At 38.9% G+C, this 14,633-nt stretch overlaps 1 long non-coding RNA gene across 1 annotated transcript; it reads left to right on the forward strand.

Moving 5' to 3' along the window:
• The first annotated feature begins 11,316 nt into the window (after positions 1 to 11,316).
• Positions 11,317 to 13,503, forward strand: LOC112450900. Its single transcript, XR_003039627.2, has 2 exons — positions 11,317 to 11,732; positions 12,156 to 13,503. It is a non-coding gene; the product is annotated as an uncharacterized LOC112450900 (long non-coding RNA).
• The last annotated feature ends 1,130 nt before the right edge of the window (positions 13,504 to 14,633 follow it).

The raw sequence follows: 14,633 nt of genomic DNA on the forward strand, positions 1-14,633 counted from the left end.
GACACAGGCAAACATTTGGCATCAGGTGATAAAAATAACTAAAATAAATAAAATAAAAACAGTCCAAAATAACAATAAAGACTGTATATACATGATATCTACTAAAGAGATGCTTATAATATGTAGTGATATAAGAAAATATATATTTCGTTTTTTTATTCAACTAAAGAAGTTTTCCAAACTCAACGTGATCTAAAAGTCTGATTACACGTGATGTTTAAATAAAGCATCTGTAATTATGTCCTATAAGTTTTAATTGGTTTAAAAATAGCCTCCCTTTGTTTGTCCTTGTGATCATGTAACACCTGCAGACGTCACCTGAGCGGCTAATAATCGCTTACATGATCTCAGAGGGCAGAAAGAATTCAAACTTCTTTGTTTGCTGATCGTCATCTCATCGACTTCCGACATTTTTACGTCTGCAGAAAAGCAAACAAGGAACAATAGATGCAGAAGAAAACCTGCCGGACTTCATTCTGAACGCAACAAAACAAAAGTGTCGAGTCATGGCGAGCCTGAGGCTGCCTGAAACTTTTCTTCTTCTTCTGTCCACAGGTTTCCCTCCGACACAAGGAGGAATGCACGTCATCCGCCGCCTCTCACGACTTCACTCTGATCGCTGCTTTTTATTCAACGTTTACACAGAGCAGTTGTCAACTTCAGAACTGATACCAGAAACGGTAAACAACACCTGACCGGAACCTGGAAGTTGAAGCCATGCTGGGTTGAGGACAAGCTTTAAGCTCTGCCCCCTCTATGTAAACAAAGAGAACTTAAACAAACACACCTCAGAGCCACATAGTTCTTAACTTACTTCATTTTTCTGTCATGTTTACCTGTTCTTTGTTATTTCTGCGTAAAGGAAAAGTCATATGACACCATGACTGTGCATGTGGGGGAGTAGGTGGGGCTTAAAGCTTAGCTTACTAGCATCAGACATCCAACAAATCCAAGATTTGTTGGATTTGCAGCTTCCATAAAACTGATCCTGCTGGCTTCACCTCCCCAGCGTGTTGTAACGTGTTTATGATGGATCCACATGTGGAGCCTCCATTTTTACCTCCATAAACATGGCGTGCTGCGTGGGACGCCTGATGGCTGTCGCATTTAAAGTATAAAGTGAACAATGATGAAAAAAATATAAATATTAAAAATAATCTGACATGAGCATTAAAACCTGCAGCCCAAACCTAACCTGAGTTATTATAAATGATCGAAAGTGGGTCAGAAGGAAGTTAGACGAAATAAATATGAGGAAGACGTAAAATAATATGGAAATAAAAGACAAAACAAACATCTGCTGAAAGCAGAAAGGAGGAGGAGGAAACCACAGCAGAATGAGAAGAATGTTGCTGCAGGCGGCGCCGGGTTCAGTTACACCTGCAGGCTTTAAAGGTTTCACTTACAGAAACAGAACAAATCTAATTGGTTGTAAAAACCAACAGAGGGTGAAGGCTTAATTCTACTCCTTACAGTAAAACTGAAGCTTTTCAACACAAAGGATGGAAGTTTTTATTCACCAAAGTTAAAAAAAATACATGAATTTTTGGATTGATGGATGATGGATGGATGGATGGATGGATGGATGGATGGTTGGATGGATGGATGGATGGATGGATGGATGGTTGGATGATGGATGGATGGATGGATGGTTGGATGATGGATGGATGGATGGATGGATGGATGGATGGATGGATGGGTGGATGGATGGTTGGATGATGGATGGATGTCCTGAAATTCGTTTTCTGTATTTTAAACTGTTGATAAAATTGTATTTTAAGTGAAAACCTGAATAATTTCAAGCTGACTTCTTGTTTCAGAAGGCTTTTATTTTGATAGTTTATTTTACTCTGACACAGAAACATCAGAGACACGTTGAGGAACTAATGATTATTAAATGTTTATTAGTCATCATTTAACGATCATGTCCTCTTTTCTCACCTCAGAAACAAAGAAAGCTTTTATTAAAATCTGAACATTCATTTCCTGTTATTAAATAAAATTACATGCTGCACCCTTTTCTGATTTGCTGCAGTTTTCATCATATTTTCCTCCTCAGGTCTTTATTTTAGTGTTCATGTGCCTCAGAATAAACCTGATTTGTAGTTTTGTAACGAAGTGCAGTAAAAAGCAAACTTCTTATCTGCAGCCTGAAGCATCTCTGCAGGTCTGCAGCGTTCACGTCTTTTTCTGTAAAAATAAAAGTATAAACGAGGTCTTATTCATGCTTTTACTTTGATTAGTTTTATTGTAAATGAAATTACCCCTACAGGAATAATAAAACTGCCTTCCACTTTGAGGAAAAGGTGACTGAGTACATCTGAGGTGTCAGAGAAGCAGGAAGCACCACATCTTTAAATCGTTCTGGTAAATCTGTCGTGTTTAACATGAAATCTGCAGCTCCAGGATTTGCCCCGGTTGCTCCAGAACCCTCTCTGACCGGTAAACCTGAACAATTATCAGCTCCTCCCAACGGTGACACACACGCAGAGAATCTGGAAGTTTTATCACCTCCCCCCCAGAACTTTAAACTGTGTTTGAGATCCTATCAGATTATTTCTTCATTTTACTGATGCAACTTCTGCAAAACCACCTGAGCGTCCATCGTTGGAAGCATGTGATGCTCTGTGTGTGTGTGTGTGTCTGCTCACACACACACACACACGCACGCCAAGCAGCAGCTTTATTTTGAAACTGAAAATTACCGTGTTGCACAATTTAATCAGACGTTTCACCTCATAAAGCACGATGTTCTTTCTGTTGAGAAATCGGGCCTGACACACGCTTCAGTGTTGAAAACAAGTTGAGTCTGTTTCCTGAAGGCTGACAGGACCGTAAAGTCTTCGGCCTCCTGGGGTCGATTTAAAGTGCAGCTGCGGGTTGCTTTTCTTGTAAATGTGCAGCAGAAGAAGAATAATCTGTGCAGGGCGACGAGACAAAAAAATCAAACAACTGAGTTCAAAAACTTATTAAAAAAAAGTCACATTATGGTGCAACTAATCACAAATTTAATTTGGAGCTGAAATCCACGACTGAAAACATTTGTACAACTTCTCCAAAGTCCAGAAAAATAAACAGCAAACCCTGCCTTTGCATAAATAATAATTAATATATAAAATAAACTTCCAGATGGTGTGAGAACTGAGGGCTGCTCTGTCAGTTAGATTATTTCATGTTCCAAATAAAATAAAAGTTTAAACATCTACAAACCAGTTTAGAATAAAGTGAAAATGATAAATGTGTAAAAAGCAGCAGCTCTGTTTGTTTTGTCGTCTCCTTCGGCTGTTTGTTGGTAAAATAGCTGAAATGTTTATGGATGTTTGGAGTTTTGATGGCAGTCCAGATGAAGGTGTGTCGCAGGATTTATTTCTTCAGTTATGCTGCAGGTTCACATGTTTCAGCTGCTTCTGTTCGGCTTTTTAATCCCCTGCAGAAACTGAGCATCTTTTCTCCTCGGGAATCCAAAATAAAACCAGTTTTCACCCCCGGAGTGAAAGCTGCTCCTTTAAACACAAACATATAAAAAGGATTTAGCTGAATTTGATGAGGTAAGAAGTGAATCTGCAGCTGAAGCAGCCGAAGATCTGAGTTTCTGCACAAACTGCAGCTCAGGTTCACAATAAACGATTTCCTGACTTTATCAGGAAACAGTCTGATGAGCCTGAATGTTCCAGGTCTCTGAGCTCGAAACAAGGAAACGTTTCAAACAGAAACGAGTCGGACCAGAACCCAGCACTTCTGTGAAAGCTGCAGTCTACCAGAAGGTCATTAACAAAAGGTACAAAACATCGTGAACTTCCTGTTTGGGGTTTTTTAAATTTCCAGGGCGGTGCACGAGTTCTGCTGAGGGTAGTTAATGAGTGTCGGAGTCATTTACTCTTTAAAGGCAGCCCAACAGAACTGCTGCTCTTCTTTCAGGAACCAGAGAGCAAAATATGAAATATATTCAAGTTTACTAAAAAATACTGTATATAAATAAACAACTGTTTGTGTTAAAATGTGAACTAATCTTCCAGCGTCTGACTGCAGCTCAGAGAAATTTTAAACTCGGCCTTTTTAAGCAACATTTTAAAGAAATATAAAAACATCAGACTGTAGGAGTGTGAGGCCCATTTTATTTTGTAATTTATAAATAAAACTCTGCACAAACGAAACAAACTGCATCAACATTTAGTTCAAACAGACGACTTAAAGTGCCACAAATTAGCCTTTTTACATTTTCTCCCCTTTTTATGTCCTTGAGCTAATTTATTTATTTCTTTTCTGTGTTTTGTGACTATTTTTAACTTTAATAAATGAATTACAGCTTTAGAATAAAAGCATCATTAGCTGTTAGCCGTTAGCATCATTAGCTGTTAGCTGTTAGCCGTTAGCATCATTAGCCTCACAAAGCAGGCTTGGATTTTATGATATTTGTACGTTTTTCCGTGTTATTTTATTCTTTCTAAGCTCAGACACTAAAACAGAAATCCAGGAAGCTTCTGCTGTTTGAGAATTTAATATTTAATCGAGTTAGCTGCCAACAAAAACACAAAGAATCTTATTTTAAATATATTTCTGAGACAAAGTTGTCTGATCTGAAAAATAAAGCAACATGAGCATAAAGTTTGAATTAGCAGGCAGCAGATTGTTCTGTTTAATGTGTAACCCTCCTCAGCTGGGATTTCATCATTAAAAATCTGTAAAACAGAAACGGTCCGAGGTCATCGACCTCCGGCGGTCCCGTCCCACACAGTCACATGACTTCATCGCCCAGTTTCAACTCTGAAACACTTCAGCTGCCAGAACTAAACGCTTGCATCACGACCACAGAGATGTTTCATCGCAGAAACTCGCCTTCGTCACCAGAACGTGGTTTTGATGTGGCTGACCTTTGACCTCGCAGCTGACTGTCATCGTGAGGAATGAAGGGGAAAGTTAAGAAGTGAAAAAAAAGGAACGGTCACAAGAAGAAAGAGGAAGAAAGTAAAAATCAGAGGAGGAGGTGTTTATAGTCTGACTTCTTCAGCATATTTACTTATTTTAGCCGTTTATATTTTAAAATCTTTGACTCGATCGGGACTAGCAGGCTGCAGCTTTTAGCTTCTGTAACTTTTATAAAACAAAAACACAAAGAGAACAAAGGTTTTACAGGAAATGAAGAAATCTTTAGTTTAAATAAAGTTAAATATTTTGAAACCTCTTTTACTTTTAGCTTCTAGATAGCCTTTTGCTCCTTTTCTTTGAAGTTTTAGCTACCATTTTACTCATTTTAGCTTTAGCATCGGTTTTGGCTACTTTTAGCTGTGGTTGTACTAATTTAAGCATCTGTTTTGCTAATTTCTCAGCTGTTCTGCTCATTTTAGCTACTTTTAAGCTGCTTTTAGCTTCCATCTACTGTTTTACTTTCTGCATTCAGGCCTCAGCGTTTTTACAGAAAATGTATTTTTCTAGTTGTTATATGAAGACTTGTGATAATAAAGCAGAATAAGAATAAATATTTGACTTTTTCTCTGGGTTTAGGCCTGAAAAACAAACACTAAAAGTAAAATAAACATGAAGTGTTTCTGTTGTTTCACCTCTTTTTACAGGCAAACGGTTTTACAAATGTTTTTATTTTCAAAATAAAAGCCTGTAAAATCCTGTTTTCATTGTATTTACATTTAAGACAAAATCTTGAAGAAAAATGATTTTTGCATTTGATCATTATTTCTTTTTGCTCTGAGCTGAAAACCATAAAAAACGCTTCCTCTTTATGTTTTTCTACATCTGTGAGATCAGATGGAACCGACCTGTTTAGATAATAATAAGTTTACTTTGGTTTAAAATGAGAACATTTCATCTGCAGGAAGGTAAACAGGTTCACTGTAAAACAATAAGTGGGTGTAACAGAAAGTCATTTTTGGTAAATATCTCCTGGTCACATTCCTGTGACTCATCACGTCTCATTAACCGGATCCAAGCTGTCATCTCTGACGGCTGACCTTTAACTAACAGCTATACTATAACCAAATGCCTTAAATGATGCCGAGCTAATGAAAAGTCAAACAGTTGGACCAGTTTGGGCAGTAAACTGGTCCAAACATGAAAACTGTGACGGCTTGTTTATTATCCTGCAGCAGTCTGAACCTTTGACCCGTCAGCAGAGGCTTCAAATCAGTCAGATCCAAGCTGAAAACTTCCTTTAACTCTCGTGTTTCCAGCTGATCGGGCTTTATGGGGAGCGCAGGGAGGCAAACGGTGTGTTTGGGACAAAGAAGAGGAGAGATTCCTCCGTCCTGGGGATGAAATTTATTCTGTAAGTGGAAAACGAATGTGAGTCAGGAGGGGGTGGCCCGCTCAAAAGTACGACTCTGACTAAACAGAAAATAACCTTCATGAGAGGCAATAAAATCCCACAGATTAAAAATGTCAACAAGAAAACGAACCAACAGAAGCTGATAAACTAAAACAGCAAACCTGCGACTCATCATGTGACGACTGCAGCTGATTGGGCCTGGAATAAAACCTGAATCATCACTTTTCATCTCATCACATGAACCTGAAACACTCTGAAACCTGAGAGGAGACACGAGTTCCTGTTCTGAGAAAACACAACAGATGCAGCCTGATGTGTGGAGGTTTTAACAAAATAAGACAAAATAAACATTATTAATTTCATGACTGCCTGAGTTTGGAGTCAGATTCTACAGATAAATGAACACAAACAGTTTCATTTCGTTTTAAAAGAAGTTTCACAAACATAAAACCTAAGGAAGGGGGCCGTGTTTCTGTGGTTACCATGGCAACGCATCTCTGACCGGATGCTTCTGTTTGTTTGTTGCTTCCGGAACAAACAGAAGCGGGTAAAAAAGGAGGATCAAACCGGCTCCCGTCCTCCTCAGGTTCTGGTTTCCCGTCCCTCGGTCCGGTCCGCAGATCCGTTTCACGGCAGCTCATTTACCGGAACGAGACCGAGACCAGCCGGCTTCCGTAGAGCCGCGAGCGCCTTTCTGTGCAGGGAGGGCTGCGGAATCCATCCACCATCCATCCAACCTTCATCCAACCATCCATCCTCCATCCATCCTCCATCCATCCAACCATCCATCCACCATCCATCCAACCTTCATCCAACCATCAGGAGGAGGAGGAGGGAGGAAGAGGAGCGGGTTTCCCGGACACCCCGTGATGAAGGTGGAGGAGCTGCAGCTTCCCGGAAAGGATGAAATAAAAGAACATCCAGTAATAATAAACAACAAACCATAAAATTATATTAAAAAATAAAATTTAGGAAAATATTTAGAGTAGAAGTTTTATACAGACGTCTGTAAAGATGTAATAAAATTTAAAAGTAAAAATAAATTAATATCTTCTTTCCAAATAACTTTATATAAAAATATATTTTAAACTTAACTGGGCTGTTTGAAGTAAAATGAAATAATTTGCACAACTAATCTGAAGTTACTGTAGTAATTTTGAGCCATAAAAGTTTAATTATTTCTAGTTTTGAACACTTTTATCTTCTCTTTGTTTATTTTAAATTAAACTGAATCGGATTCTTTAATTAATTCACAGTTTAGCCTCAAAAAGCTCCTTCTGAGTCTAAATTATAAATCTTGTAAAATAGTCATAAATGCAGTTTATTGTGTCGTCCACTGATTAAAAGTTCTGCAATGACACAAAAACAAACCAGGAATAATTAAAGTAAGAAACAGGTTTTATTTCTCCTCACAGTTCGATGTCCTTAAAGTAAATATGTGTCAGTTAATTTGTGTTTTTTTTGTTTTTTGACCTCAGGAACAGCTGAAGCGTTCGGACGGACGAGTTTGGATGTATTGGTTTTGTTTACATTGAGTGCGTACCTGCGTTTTAGAACAGCTTATCAGTAAACCTGGAAAACTCCAGAACCACTTCAGGATGAATTTTTAATGTGTGTCTTTATTAAAAATGTGAAATCTGAATTTAAATGAATAGGAGTTATTTTTTATTCTAAGATGTTTAATTTAATCCTTTTAATCCTAATAAATTTTAACAAGAAATGAATTTTCCTGTTAAATAAAAGAACCTATTTCTTTATTTTTACGTCACAGAAAGGCGGAGCGGCGGACAAAGCTTCCCCCTCCTCTTCCTCATCTCTTATTGACTGCAGGGAGCGGATTACGTCACCCCCGTCCTTTCCGGGAAATAAAGCCTCTCATCCTGCTGGTCTTTACCGGGCAGCCAGCGGGGAACCGGGAACAGTCACCGAGCAACACCCCTCACCCTTCATCCCCATCATTGTCGTCATCCTCCTCATCATCGTGCCTCTTACTTCATCAGCAGCTCGGGCTCGGAGCAGGAAACGGGAAAGGTCAAAATCTCAATCAGAACAATAGATTCTCTGTTCTGGATGTGAAGGATGATTGTTAAACAGAAGATCTCAAACTGTTTCGGCTGTTAGTTTCTTTTCTAATCGGTTTAAAAAAGCAGACAGTTTTTTTCCCATAAGAATAATAATAAAGTTTTTGCTCGCCTTAGTCACGTCATCAAGTTCCTCATTTTAAGTTTTGAGCATGACTTGATGCTGATCACTGACTGCTTTTACCCTAATTATAAAACAGCTAAAAAGGAGCAAAAATGACAAAAAAAACTGTCTGCAGTCATGAGATCATGATGTTTGAAAAGTAGGTCCTTATTTCATGCTTTAAAGCTGTCGCTTTAAAGCATCATGTTTGGGAAACGAGACGTTCAGTGTCTCCAACTCGTCCCCAGCAGCCTCATCCAGGTGAGACGTTACCTGAGTTTCCTTCAAACGGGGATAAAAATTAAAGGCCTAGCATTCCTTGGACTAATCCAAATTTCCCGGCACCTTTCACGCCAGAATTCTTGAAAAAGGTCGTCACCATTTTGGTCGAACCTTGTAAACGAAACGCTCCACATCACATTAATTATTGTGACATCTCATAATAAATATTAGTGCTTGAAGTTTGTAACGAGGACAACTCTCAGCTACTGCCATGACAAATTTTGGCTCGATATCGATAAAACTGATCGAGTTATCACCATTTTTGTGTGCTCTAAGGACTAAGTTGGCTTAGAATTAAACATTTTGTGAACTTTTCTTAACTTTTGTCTGAAAGATAAAACTGAACGACTGATTTTTATCCAATAACTGACGAGGAACGAAGCAGATTTTCATCAGATTAAAGTCAGAACCAAACATGTCTGACTTTCTCTTTCCTTCTCTTCCTCTGAGTCTCAGATTGAGAAACGTCTCATAATGAAACTGATGGAGTCAGCCATGTTTTCTGTCTCAGGGACCGACTCGTGAACTCAGAGTCAACTAACGGTTCAGATGATTTCAGCCTGAAGCTCCAACATCAGCGCCTGCCTCCTCTAACAATCTGAGACCACCAGGTTAAACTGATAAAAGAAGCAGAAAGGTAGCTAAAAGCTAACGGTAGCATCGCAGGTTTCAAAGAGGAGAACGTTTTTAAAGAAAATAAGAGGAAAAGATTTTAAAAGTGTACTTTTATTACAATTAATCTTTAAATGTAGGTGAACTTTGTGTTTTATACAAATAATCAACCTGTTTCAGCTCCGCTAATCTAAAAAAGTTTAACTTTAAGCCTTTAAGCTGATGTTTGTTTTGGTTTATTTTAGCTGAAACTGTCACAAACAGACAGTAAGAGGAACGTTAATCTGTGGAGAAATAAAGTAAATATTTGAAATGTCGGGGGAAGCTTCTGCTCTTCCTTCCTGACGTCACACAGCGAACCAACATGAACTCCTTGAACACAGAAATAGAGAACGTAATATTTAGCTCTGCTCCAATCACGAGGTATAAATAGCCGGCGGTGTCAGCAGTGACTTCACATCGCGGCATCAATCTGGATTACCACCCTGACCTCATAAACTTTTCAGCAGCCGTCGGCCTGCCGGCTCTGCATCTGTCCCTCTCAGGTCAAACATTTTCCTGATGTCTGGAGCTCCCAAAATAAAAAACACAACTACAAACAAGTCGGCTCTAATTAGATGCAGATGTCATCCTTTTAAAAGGTGCCTCACCTAAAACTGGAATGGGACTCAGGAGCGGGTCTGAGGGATAATCAGCGGCCGCGGCAGCCCTGGCATTTGGCACCAGTTGGAGAATTTATTTCCAGGGTGGGCGGGGGTCGTGGATTACAAAATATCCTCACAAAACCACGACACGACTTCATTTACACTTTAATTAGGAGAATGTTGTAGTTGCCTCTGTTTTCTCTGATCTTCAGATTCTTCTCTGAATAAAAGTGGAGGTCAGAGGACTCTTCTCTGACGCCCTGCTGCTGTAACGGATGCAGATTAACATCATCCTTCCCTGAAAATGGATGGGAGCAGATGTTGTTCCTTTCCAGAGGCACTAATGCACCCCCATACCATCAGAGAGGCCGTCTGACCTCAGAACAGTTCTCCTCTGTGGTCCAGAGGAGACACATCTGTTCACATCTGGCTTCTTCTTTGCCTGATAGAGCTTTAAGCAGCATTTGTGGACGGCACGGTGAGCTGTGTTTACAGACAGAACAGAACCAGAACCAGCCTTGACCTTTGACCTCAGAGGTTTCTGCAGATTCTTCAGATCTATTGATTATTTCAAGCCTTCATTTCTTTCTGTTCAGGAACTTTATTGTGAAAGTCTGCCCATCCTTACAGCTGACAGATGTGCTGATCCCTGGAAGCTGGTTTCTTGACTTATCTGTGAAGTTTTGTTCAATAAAATGTAATTAATTTTGTGGTGTAATGGTCCAGCTGTTTAATTAATTAATGAGGGAAGTCAAGTAAAGACTGAATGATGAAGAGGAGGAAGTGAAAAGCAGCAGGAGGAAGGCTGGCTGGGAATCTTAAAGAAAGGCCTCATGTTTCTGCGTGGACATATCCTTTATCTTTATTTTGAAATGTGAGCTCGGCAGAATAAACATTTCCTGTCAGTGTTTCTGATCATTTACCGCCTCAGACAGAAGAGCATCACTTCCTGTTCATCACAGATGACAGGAAGTGCATTAAGAGCCGACACGTGGAGCTGCTGACCGCCGGGAGTCCGTCTGTGAAAAGTTGGAGGGAGTTTTAGTTCCTGTCAGGATGAGACTGAGATGTGATGACTGTGTTTACCTGTTTTAGCAAAGATGATGAAGGTTTCCTGCTCTAACCTGGCTGGGTTCAGAAACTGTTAATTGGGACCAGTTTAAATGTCAGGTTTCTTTTGGGTTTGGTTTTCCTGTTGTTCTCCTCAGTGTGCCACGCCCACCTCCACCTGTCAGCACCTGTCAGCACCTGTAATCACTCACCTGTGTCCACTTTTCATAAAACCCAGTCATTTTCTCCACTACCCTGCTGGTTCGTTGTTCTTGATTTGTTCCCTCGCCTCGCCATCATTCTTGGATTTTGTTATGGTTTGTTTTTTTTGCTGCCTCATCAGCCATTTGGTTTGTTTATTCTTTATTTTATTTTTTATGAGTCTGTATCGGGTTACCCTCACTCAGACATAAACAACCTTAAAGACATCATCAAAGGGCCGGAGCTGAGAGTTTGTCAGGTTTTCACTGAGCTGTGACTGTTGGAGACTAAAACTGAGATAAATGGACCAGTATGTGGCTGTCGCCTCACTGAACTCCGGTTAAAGTTGGACAGAATCCCTGGATTCGGCCACCTTCTCTCTGTCCCTCCTGTTGCTGACGAACTTCAGGGAATTCCACCTTCCTGCCGTCTGCGTCCAGCTGGATCCTCTCTTCTTCTCCTGCTTTCAGTTTTTCTCTCAGGTCAGAGGTCAAAGCGTGAGCAGATTCACTCCCCGCGGCTGAAAACAGGATTTAAAGAATGTTTCTACAACATTCAGATAAATAATGCTGAGTCAGCAGTCACGCTGTTGTTTATTTTAAGTTTCTGCAGATTTTGTGATTTATTTTTTTTAATCATCGTTCAGCTCGTTCGGGAGGCGGACGCTGCGACTTTTATACTTTTTAAGCATTTAACTTTGTTTACAAATATTTTCACACTAAACTACTTTTCGCTTTAGCTCTTTGTAGCTTTTAAGTAATGTTTTGTTTCTTTTAGTTATTGTCTTTTAAACTTTAACACTTTCAGTAAATTTCAGCAGGTCATTAAGCGCTCAGCGTAGATTTTTCCAGTTATAATTTATTTTTTTATAAATATTTCTCAGGTTTTGTGGTTTGGATTTGCAGGATAAACCTGAAACAGGAGGGGAAGCGTCCTGTTTGTCTGCAGCTCTGCCCTTTAATCTGACAGCCATGTTTGCACCTCTGGAGGCCGACTGTAGCTCTGAGCGGGGAACACCTTCTGGCTGATTATTAAGCCTTTTATTGACTTTTGCACCATAACAAAGAGGTTTTATGACCCTCAGGGTGTCAGGAATGGAAAATGACCTCTGCAGGCTTCCCTGGAACCGTTTATACATCTGAGGTTTATTTATTTATCTGTTTATTTAGAGTTTAAAGCTTTTAAATAATCTGAAATGTTTGACTGAATGTTGTTTCCAAGAAATCTGGTGAAAGTGAAAGTTAGTTTTTTATTTACCTGCAGGCAAAACTGAAAGTTTCTAAATGACAAAACTAAAAAGCTTTTAGATGGAAATTGTGTAAGAAGGAAGGAAATGAACACAGGAAGTGATGAAAGTGAGGAAAACAGTTCTTTGGAACTCCACTGAAGCGGCTTGAAAATATTTGCATTTAAGTTGTTATTGAGTGATTTTTTTCTTTTTATTCCTCCAGTAAATTAGAGGGACAGTGTATATTATCCTTTATAAATAAATTAAAACTGCAACATTAATTAAAAGTTGAACAGAATATTCAGGATGTTCATCACAGCTCAAACTTTATTAGTTTTTTGTTTTACTTTAGTCATATTTTCACCTTTTGATTAAATTTAGAGTCATAAAAACATCTTATGTTTCAACATTAAAAGTACAGATAAAACAACCAGCTGGAGAAAATGTTTACCTTTATAAAAAACATAATTTCTAAAATCACAGACTGATAAATCTGATAAACTTTAACTTTTAATTAACTTTAATTAATTTTGCTTCTTTTACCTTTTAATAAATTTCCTGCTTCATATGAAATGATTTAGGATTATTTTTTAAATAATTTGCTCAAAGAGTAGGATTTCTTGTTTGCATGTTTTGTTTAGCTCTGATGATGTTTTGTTTGTTTGTTTGTTTGTTTACAGCCGTCTGCAGCAGCAGCATCATTTTCTGTAAATTATGACGTCACTGATTAAAAGAAGCTCAACATTTAAAACATTTTATTCAGTTCTTACGTTGGCTCAAAGTTTGTTGAACTTTTCTGATCTGTTTCTGCAGAGTAAACTATAATAATAATAATAATAATAATAATAATAATATCAGACTGAGGTGGGTCTGTTTGTTACAGGTCAGTTAATTAAGGAAATTAATTTAGGAAACTTAGAGTCATTAATAAAATCAGCTGTGACACTTTATTTTTAATTATTAAATTTGTTTAATATTTGTTTATTATTTGAACAGAAACACATTAAACTGTTCTCCAAAGCTCATCAGATCCTAAATATTCTCTTTTTCTCCTTGGCTTTACTCTTTATCTTCACTCAGGTTTACATTTAGTTATTCTGCAACGTTTCTTTCTTGTTTCGCTTCAGGACTAAAGTCGTATTTTAACTTTTTTTTTACCTGGTATTGGTCATAAAGTATAAATGAGCCTTATAAATAAAATCTGAGTGAAACCAGTGGATAAATTTAAAGATGGTTCCTAATGAAACAGTTTTGTCATAACTGTTATAAAATCTAAAAACAGCAGTTTTTTTTATGGCTCATTAGATATGATTCCAGCCAGCAGTAGTTTTTGGTTTTATAGCCCTGATGGGGAGATGTCAGCATCAGGGATCACCCGGCCTGAACGGAGCGATTCACTCGCTGATGTGGAATGTCAGGAATGGAAATCCACGTCAGAGTCAGAAAACAGGGATCCTCTGAAGGACTTTATATAAGTTTGCTTCAGACGGATTTCACTCAGGACAAGTTTGAGGAAGAAAATGGGATGAAGAGTCATAAAGGAGAGTTTTGTGTTAGCTGTGGCAGCCATTTTGAATCAGTTTGACCTAATCAGCCGTAGAGGAACCTCTGATGATGAGTTTTAATCATTTCTGGTGGATCATGAGGGTTCGGGTCTTATACGGTCTGAGGCGTCCTCCATGCAATCCCATGGGGCTGTTTGGGGTCAGTTATGGCAAACTGCGTTGCCGTGGCAACCAGAAGCGCCAATAAAAGTAATAACAAATGTCTCGTGGTCGAACCGCTTGTTTTTATGTATTTTCTTAAAGTTAGGAAACATGTTCTGAGAAACAAACAAACAAAACACAGGAAACTGTAAAGAAAGTCTTTCTTTACTGAGCAGGAACCAAATAAGGAGAACAGAAACAAAAACGTCACAAAATGGAAAAAAAAAAATTAGGACAAAAAGGTGAGAAATTCTGCTGAAGAGGATGATGACATTAAAATCTGGAGGTAAAAAATGAGCCAAAAGGGAAGGAGAGACTGAGGAGGAGGAGGAGCAGCAGGAGGAGCAGGAGGAGGAGCAGGAGGAGGAGGAGCAGCAGGAGGAGGTGCAGCAGGAGGAGGAGCAGCAGGAGGAGCAGCAGGAGGAGCAGCAGGAGGAAGAGGAGGAGGA

This window comes from Kryptolebias marmoratus, linkage group LG19, assembly GCF_001649575.2.
Source record: "Kryptolebias marmoratus isolate JLee-2015 linkage group LG19, ASM164957v2, whole genome shotgun sequence".
Classification (NCBI taxonomy): domain Eukaryota; kingdom Metazoa; phylum Chordata; class Actinopteri; order Cyprinodontiformes; family Rivulidae; genus Kryptolebias; species Kryptolebias marmoratus.